Here is an 8705-nt window from a genome sequence, read left to right as displayed (position 1 = left end):
GTGAATATCCAACAGGCAAGATAGAAATTCACAGAGAACAGAGCTTCTGCAACATTTTCTGACTTCCTTATAAACTTTCTAGCCTGCTTTTCAGTAATTAAAAACAACCCCAAAGCTGAGAAGCAATGGCTTAAACACTTTGCAAGAAGAATAATTTTACCATGAAAAATTAAACCCTCTAAATTTTTCAGCACCCACCAACCATCTCTACAACACCATAACGCAGAGCAGACCAACCAGATCATAAATAGCTAAAGAGAACTCACAGCGGCTCCGATTTAGCCAAAGGGTTGTGAAGGGTGGATAGATCTTTAGGCGGTGCAGAAAAAACGGTTCTCTGCTGGCAAAGCAGGGCAATTCTGTCTCAGCACTTTTCTCTGCACATCGGAATGATCCACCTCGCAAAGCATCTAGGAATGGTGGTTTCCCTTTAAGGCAAAGGCTTGTGGGCACCGAAGTGGGCACCGAAGGGCCGGAGAAAGGGCTGAAAAGAAGTGGTGCAGCTGCTCCTAAGAAGGCCCTTAGAGCCCCACCAGACTTTGCAGATCGGCTTCGGTGGGAGCTGCCTTGGAGTCATCTTGGGATTCCATTGCTCCGCAGAAGCTTTCCCAGCTCTGCTGAAAGTTCACCGCGGCGGGCCAGAACCAGACAGGAAGAAAGCCCGCTATTTCCGTCCACTCCTCCTCTCTCTCTTGAGGACGCCCTTTCTCCAGCAGATGAATTTTCAGGAGGAGTCAGAGAAACAGGAGCAGGTTTAGGGAAGGACGTTGGAGCTGATTGAAAGCTTGAAACCCAACCTTGTGAAGCAAGATGGAAGGAGTTGGACTCGTCTGGCCTTGGGAAGAGAAGGCCGGGAGGGGGTAGGGTAGCACTCCTCAAGTATATGAAGCAGTGTCTCCCACACGCAGAAATGCACCCCTGTGCTCCATTGTAGAGGTGTTCAGGATGCAGAATAATGGATTTAAGAGGCTGAGTCTCCCTTGAACGTTAGAAAAAGCTTCCAAAGCAGATGGCCTAGAGCGGTGTTTCTCAACCTTGGCCACTGGAAGATGTGTGGACTTCAACTCCCAGAATTCCCCAGCCAGCCAGGCTGGCTAGGGAATTCTGGGAGTTGGTCCAATCATCTTCCAGTGGCCAAGGTTGAGAAACACTGCTCTAGAGGGGTGTGGACTTCCCTTCCTGGAGGTATCCGTGTGGACTGGAGAACTTCTTCCAGAGATGGTTTCTTTTGCTCTCTGTTCTCACTAGAACCAAAGCTTCCTCCTGTCTGTAGGACCCTTGGATTCTTTATCGCCTAATAGATACCCAAGTGCTAAGCTTTTCTGGACCGCTGGGTTTCTAGCTATGAAAGTTTTGGTGCGTTTGAGATCTGGGGCAGGGCTACCATCCTCTGAGACCTGGATCCCCTTCGAGGGCGGCTGAGAGTATTGTCTATGTCTCCTTGCTGCCTCTAGCGGTCATCCAGGGTTTGGCCACCTATACTGCTAGCCCTAAACCCAGATCGGGAACGCATGGCTGCAACTGGCAGTGAAGAAGAGCAGGAACGGGCATTGTCCACACTTCCCTTCGTGGCTTAAGCCAGGCGCCCCCCCCCCCCTCTCTCCTGTCCAGTATGAAATGCAGCAGAGGGACCGATACCTTTGCAGGCAGAGGGGATACCAGAACCTTCCCTCCACCTGCTGCCTCTCATAAAATAGAGACCTTTCTTTGACTCTCACAATTTGGCTATATTTTAAGGACACAGTTTTGCCAGTTGTCTTTTTTTTTTCCCCTGGCTCTTTTTTATTAAAACTCCTTGGAACGGAGTTGCCTTGTGCTCTCCCTTCGGGACTCTTGGGAGCCGAACACAACTTAAAATCTGCTTTGTTGCCATCTAGATGGATCCTTCTTGGGTTTTTCTTCGTTGCCATGGAGAGCCTTGGCGGCAACTGCACATCAATGCATACGTGGCCAGGGCTGTTCGAAGACTGAGAGGTGGGGTGGGCAGCTGCCTGCCTCAGGGCTGAAGGGGCCACACTTAACATACAAACTTACAGTTAACACATGTAAAAAAGGGGGTGGGGTTTGATCTCCCAACTGTGGCTACCATCTTGACTTTTTTAGACCCTGTTTGTTTAAGGTGGCGTTTCGTTTGGACACAAGGAGAGGCAAAGGGGGAGGTGAAGAGGCTGGGGCACTGAGACCACTGCCCACTGGGGTCACTAAGGCCAGCTTTTGTTGGCAATGCATTTGAAAAGACTTGGGTTAATATAGCATCTTGTGCCGGGGACATGAAATTTTAATGTCAATCGTGGGTATTTTAAAATATATGTAATCCTTATTTATAGAGCACTTCAGAAAGTGTTGGCCAGGTGCCACTTGCAGGGGAAAATAAAAGTCAGGCTCTGCCCTCAGCACCTGGATGCAAAAGGCAGTCGTGACAACTCCAGGGATCTGGGAAATGTGCATTGCCGTAATAGGTTCTTCAGCAGCTTGACGGGCTGAGAAAGCAGCCCAAAACCATCTCAACCTTTTTGATCGCCCTTGCAGACTCTTCTGGGCTTAGTACCTTTTGTGAACCCAACCTCTGTGATTTGTGGAACGTGATTTATGAGTTGGCCTGAGGGAAACCCAGCCAATCATGATTTGTTCAATAAACCACAGTCCAACAAACTCTAGCTTGGCTTGATGTGTGAACAGGCCATGGTTCCTTGCATGTGTATAGGCACCACTGATATGTGCACCTTTCCCCACTGGCCTCCCATGTGTTGTTTCTGCTGCACCCCCAAGGGCACCATGGAGAGGTCCGGGAAGTCAGGATGGTGCTCACCGCTGAAGCCGCCCTTGCGGGGTGTGACTTTTTGATCCCCTGCAGATCCCCTGCAGATGCCCCTCCATAGCCTTCCCCAAATGCCCTGCCCAGGTCACAGCTGCATCTGCTGGAAAGGGGCTCCTAATGTAATGCCATCCAGCAGCAGCTGGGGACCCCCCTTGGTGTAAGAGGGAAACCCCTAGGAACCCCCTCTCTGGTTCGGTTTTGAGCTGCCCCGGTGGGTGGCCCTAGAAGGCCCGCAGGGAGGGTCTGTGGACACAGGAATAACTTTGCCCACGAAGGGGGCTTCACCTTCCGCACAGCCAGGGGAGAAGAGTGCAGGCAGGGCAGTGGCAGGACGCAGAGGAGAACAACTGCTCTCGGGCCACGATTCCTGCAGGACATCTACCATGTGTCACTTTCCAGGTCAGCCTTCCGTCTCCTCGTGCCCTTCCCTGCAGTTGCATTCCCAGTTTCCCGAAATTCTTCAAAAGCTGACCTACATTTTGCAATAATTCAACCCAACAGACCATGAGCCTTCCCTTAAATGGGGCAAGGGCAGGGCTGCCCACGTTTGCAACGTTCAGGTGAAGATAGACGCGGAGTGGGGACTTCTCTAGGCACTCTCCCTTGGGAAATGAATTCCTATCATGTGGAATGAGAAGTGAAGGAGAAGGGTGGGATTTAAAGTTTACATGAACAAATAAATACAGGTAGTCCTCACTTAACAACCATTCATTTAGTGACAGTTCAGACTTATGACGGTGCTGAAAAAAAGACTTACAACTGGTCCTCACACTTAACGACCATTGCAGCATCCCCGCAGTCATGTGATCATGATTTGGGCACATGGCAACCAGTTTGCATTTATGACCATCGCAGCATCCAGCGGTCATGTGATCGCCATTTTTGACCTTCCCAGACAACGTCTGGCAGGCAAAATCAATGGGCAACTGCATTATTCGCTTAACAACCACATGGTTCACTGAATGCCGGTGGTGATTTGCTTAACGACCACCACAGAAATGGTTGTAAAATCAAGTCAGATTCGCTTAATGACAGCTTCACTTAGCAACCAAAATTCCGGTCCCAATTGTGATCGTTAAGCAAGGACTACCGGTAATGCTTTCCTGGCAGGTGTGGATGCTGGATTGGATCTATGAATCCCAACTGGCTGCAGGTAAACATTACAGGCTTTGATGGATTTGCATAGCCTGCTACTGTATCTCCGGGCAGCAAATACGTCCATGTCCATTTGGCCCTGGAAAGGCAGAGCGGAAGGACAGAGGCAACGAATCTCTTTGTGCCAACCCTGCTGGCCTGTTGTCCAAAGGCAGGCCCGGGGGATCGTTTGAGTTCATCCCCGATCTTAGGAGTGCAGACAAGAGGCTCAACTTCGCGTGAGAGCAGAGAGGTCGCTGAGGGCTGCGTGTGGGCCGCAGGGCCAGGCTCCCTTCCCCTCCTCCCCTCCCTCCGCAATGCCCCGGGGGAGGCGGAACTGTGGGTGAAGCCACCCCGGAATCGCTTTCTCTCTCGTCTCACAGGAGAGCTTGCCAGCACTGTGCAGGTGTCAGAGCGCCTGGGGGAAATCCGGTGCGCTGCACAGGCTCTGCGTGGTCACCTCAGTCGAAAGGGTCAAGTGCCACTCACCAACCCAGTTTGCAAGGAGGAGGCGGGATGAAGGGGCTCGGGGCCAGCCGTGATCCAGAGAGCAGCTTTCCGCCACAGGACTGTGGGTCTCCCGGCCATGCAGAGGCCCTGGCCTCTGCACGGGCGGTCCGGGCTTTCTCACCTCTGTGCTGTTTTGAAGGTGGGAGAGCCCGCTGGATCGTTCACCGCTCCTTTGCCAGGCCCGCTGAAGGTTCGGTGAGCCCCTGGCTTGGTAGGCAGGTGAACAGTGATGCTTAAGAAGCCACGCTGTGCAGCAGGCACACACGCTTGTCATCCCTTATCCCAAGGGCCCTTGCACGGGAGCTCAGGGTCTGGCGCGGGGAGGTGGGGGATCCTGCCAAAGCCTGCAAGAAGTAGGTGAGAATCCTAGGCTGCTTGGACTACGACTCCCAGGATTCCTCAGGCAAAGAAGCGGGATGGTAATGCTGATCCCAAATTAATAGTGGTTTACGGTGAGGAAAGATGTGGCCTTTGGCCTGGCGCTGGGCAATGCAATCATTTCTTTCTGTACCAACCAATGGAAGCCAACTGGAAGGAATTCAGAGCAGCGGTGGGCTCAGATTTTCAAAAAGCGACTTCACACATCATTTGCAACAGGGGTCCGTTCCTGTTTATTGTTTGTTTGTTTACTTATTTATGAGATTTATAGCTCCCCATCTGTTATGACTCTGGGCACCATGCAAAATAGCACAGCAGATATAATGCAGACGATATCGTCCAAACGAATCTAGAAAAAACAGCCATCAAGGAAAACACCAAAACACCCCATGGGCCTCATCACCCCCTCTAACCCAGGATGGAGCCAGGTTTCAAGGGCTTGTTTAAATAGGGCCAGGTAGGGGGCACAAAAATCAGAGGGGGGAACATGCAACTCTTCCTACTTTTTGAAGGATTTTGAGTTACCTTGTTGAGCCATGAGGTTTGCAATGCTGAAATCCTTTCAAAGTTGCCCAGCAGAAGCACAGCACACCGGACCATGTGATGTGCGCTTCCCCCACACCCCAACTCCTGGGTGCAGGAATGTGCCCTTCGCCCATTTGTGTGCAGGTAGACAAACGCCAGTCTTGCTGTACCGCAATAATGGGAGTGTGTCCACGCGAGAGTGTTAAAGACCCGGTTGTCCCTTTGGGCACTTGGGCTGGGATGTTAGGCGAGTCCAGCTGCTTTGTTGGTTCTCATTTTCCCTGACTGTAAAATGGATCAATGTTTGAGACTTCATGCGTATTGATCGTTTGGGGGTGTTTTTCAATGTATTGGGTTGTTTTTCTGTGTTGAGTTTTATTGTCTGATTTGCTGCCCAGAGCCACTGTTGTGAGATGGGCAGTTTACTTAAGCACTTTTTAAAAGAATCCATTTGATCGTATCCAATTCTCAGAGACTGCCTGGAAAAGTCCCTGCAGTTTTCTTGGCAAGGTTTTTCGGAAGTGGGTTGCCATTGCCTCCTTCCTAACTTAAACAATAGTAATGAAAGAAAGAAAGAAAGAAAGAAAGAAAGAAGGGAGGGAGGGAGGGAGGAAGACAGGAAGAAAGAAAGAAAGAAGGGAGGAAGACAGGAAGAAGGAAGGAAGGAAGGAAGGAAGGAAGGAAGGAAGGAAGGAAGGAAGGAAGGAAGGAAACAGAGGGAGGGAGGGAGGAAACATTTCTCTTTGCCCTTCATCACCCTCAAATCCCCTGTAATTCAGAATACTGGGATATGATCCATCCAGGCCCATTACCAAGATAACAACAACAGCAATAATTTATTAAATTTATATGCCACTGACTCCCAGTGACTCTGGGTGGTTGCTGGGATGCCCACGACTTTTGTTAGTCAAATCCTGATTCACTGTTTTCCCCTGCCCCCGTTACCCCTCCCCACCCTTCGCTCTTTTTCGTGACTCCTGGTGGCGCATAACAGTCTGCTGATCACAGCAGGATCTTTGCAGTAGAGCACCTCCCTGCCTCTCACTGTAAGGCCTGCATGGTGCAAGAGCATTGTCTGAATGGGCAGCTTCCTCCCAGGGGCTGCAGCTCATGGAATCCTAGAATGGTAGAGTTGGAAGGGACCCAAAGATCACCTAGCCCAACCCTCTGCCAAGCGCAGGAAAACCTGTTAAACCATCAGAGGTCTTCAGAGATGGAGAATTCACAACCTCCACAAGTTGACTCTTCCATTGTTGTTAAATTCTTATGGTCAGGACCGGGGGTGCCCACGTGGTGGGGTCGAACAAATCCAGATGGTGGCCGTGATGATGCAATTGAAGCTCTGCCTGGGTTTTTTTGCTCGACACCCCTGGGCGGACTTTTTCCAACGCTGCTTTTCCTTCTGCAGGAGCCATGGCTGGTGGGGTTACAGGGTTCACTCATCGGGCATAAAATTAGGTGGAGCTTCGATCACTCCATCATAGCTGCCATCTTGATGTTTTGGACCACACGCCTGAGGACACCCCTGGGACACAGCCAGAAGCAGTGTGTGGGGAAGGGGACCAATGCACTCTCGTTGCCCGATGCTTCCCCCCTTTAATGCTGGACCCCTCCTTTTTAAGGGTTTGTGTGTGTGCTAGATCTGCAGATGCAAAAGGTGATTTCTCCCCCATTCCAGGCTGCTGTTGTGACCCCTCACCCTAAAACCAGACTCCTGCCTTTTGTGGGTGCAGCTTCTGAATCCTGTGTGTTGGCTTTAGTCTGTTACTACCTGCGTAGAAGCAGAAAGGATTGATGAAGTGAAGTGGAGTGGAGATGAAGTTGGGTCCCATTTCTGCCCTGCCCAGCCTTAAAAAGCATAATTCCCTCAAACTGCCAAGATATTCTGTCTCCGGTAGCAACAAATATCAGCAGCCTCTTTTGCACAAGAACATTGCAACAGCTCTGGTTGGAATTTGGATGGAGACCCCCTGGAAGTTAAGACTGTGGGATGGGCAGGAATCAGTGGCAAACCATTTCTAGCCCTGCCAAGAAATCTGCGTGGAGTCACCTTGAAGTCACTGGGGGATGAGCTCAGCTTGAAGGCAAATATCCTGCTTAATAGGGGAAATGAGTCTCTCCCCTCCCCATCAAATCAGAGCTTTTGAGCATCCATCTCTTCCCTCGGCATAATGCTAGGGAAGAACCATCCAGACAGAACGAGGCAAAACAGACTGGCTCCAGGTTGGCAAAGAAGTGAGACCAGGCTATATATTCTCCCATTATGTATTCCACTTATATGCTGAATATATATGGAGGGAAGGTGGATTGGAAGAAGATGAACGGTTTTAAAATTGGAGGACGGAACTTGAACAACCTGCGCTATGCTGATGAGGCCACTTTGACAGGTGGAAATGCAAAGGACTTGCAAGTTCTAGGACTGAGCGTGAAGGAACACAGTGAAAAAATGGGACTATGATTAAATATAAAGAATGACAACAGATACAGCAACTAGCCTTAGAATTGGCAATGAAGATATGCAAGTGGCGGAGAGCTTCTGCCTTTTAGGATCAACCATCAACAGTGAAGGAACCAGCAGTTGAGAAATACGCCGCAGACCAGCACTTGGTAGAGCAGCCACGAAGGCCTTGGAGAAGATTATTCCGGGATGTATCTCTACCTACAAAGATCAGAATCGTGCAAGCCATGGTATTCCCTAATACACTGTATGGAAGCAAAAGTTGGACTTTGAAGAAGCAGGACAGGAAGAGTATCGATGCCTTTGAACTTTGGTGTTGGAGAAGATGCTTGAGAATTGCATGGACAGGCAAGAAAACAAACCGATGGATCATCAAACAAGTCAACCCAGAGTTCTCACCTGAGGCATGAATGACCAGGCTCAAATCATCCTACTATGGACACATGATGTGAAGACCCAACGTTCTGGGAAGGCTGTAAGGAGGGGGCACTGTTTTGTAGAGGTTCTCCTCCTTTCTCTGTGGCTAGTTCCAGTTGGTGTTGGGGGGGGGGAGGAAAGGTCGAGCCCTAGGCCTCTGCAGTGTGGGGTGCCTCAGGATGCCGGTCTCTCTCCTCTCCTCTTTAACATCTACATGAAACCGCTGGGCGAGGTCATTCAGATACTGGGGAAGGTGGAAAGAAAGAGGAGAAGAAGAAGCAAGAGGGATGGATAGACTCAACAGCAGTGGTGATGTGTACACAGTTGGAAGACCCAAAGAATCCGATTGGGGTCAGATCACCTTGGAGAAAATTTCTACAATCTTTGTGGTTGCTAAGCATCAACAGTGACTTGATGGTATATAATCGTCACATAATTAGGGCAGACTCTGGTGGGCATGAGCAA

This window comes from Candoia aspera, chromosome 5 (assembly GCF_035149785.1).
Source record: "Candoia aspera isolate rCanAsp1 chromosome 5, rCanAsp1.hap2, whole genome shotgun sequence".
NCBI classification, from domain to species: domain Eukaryota; kingdom Metazoa; phylum Chordata; class Lepidosauria; order Squamata; family Boidae; genus Candoia; species Candoia aspera.
This window is presented reverse-complemented; position numbering follows the sequence as displayed.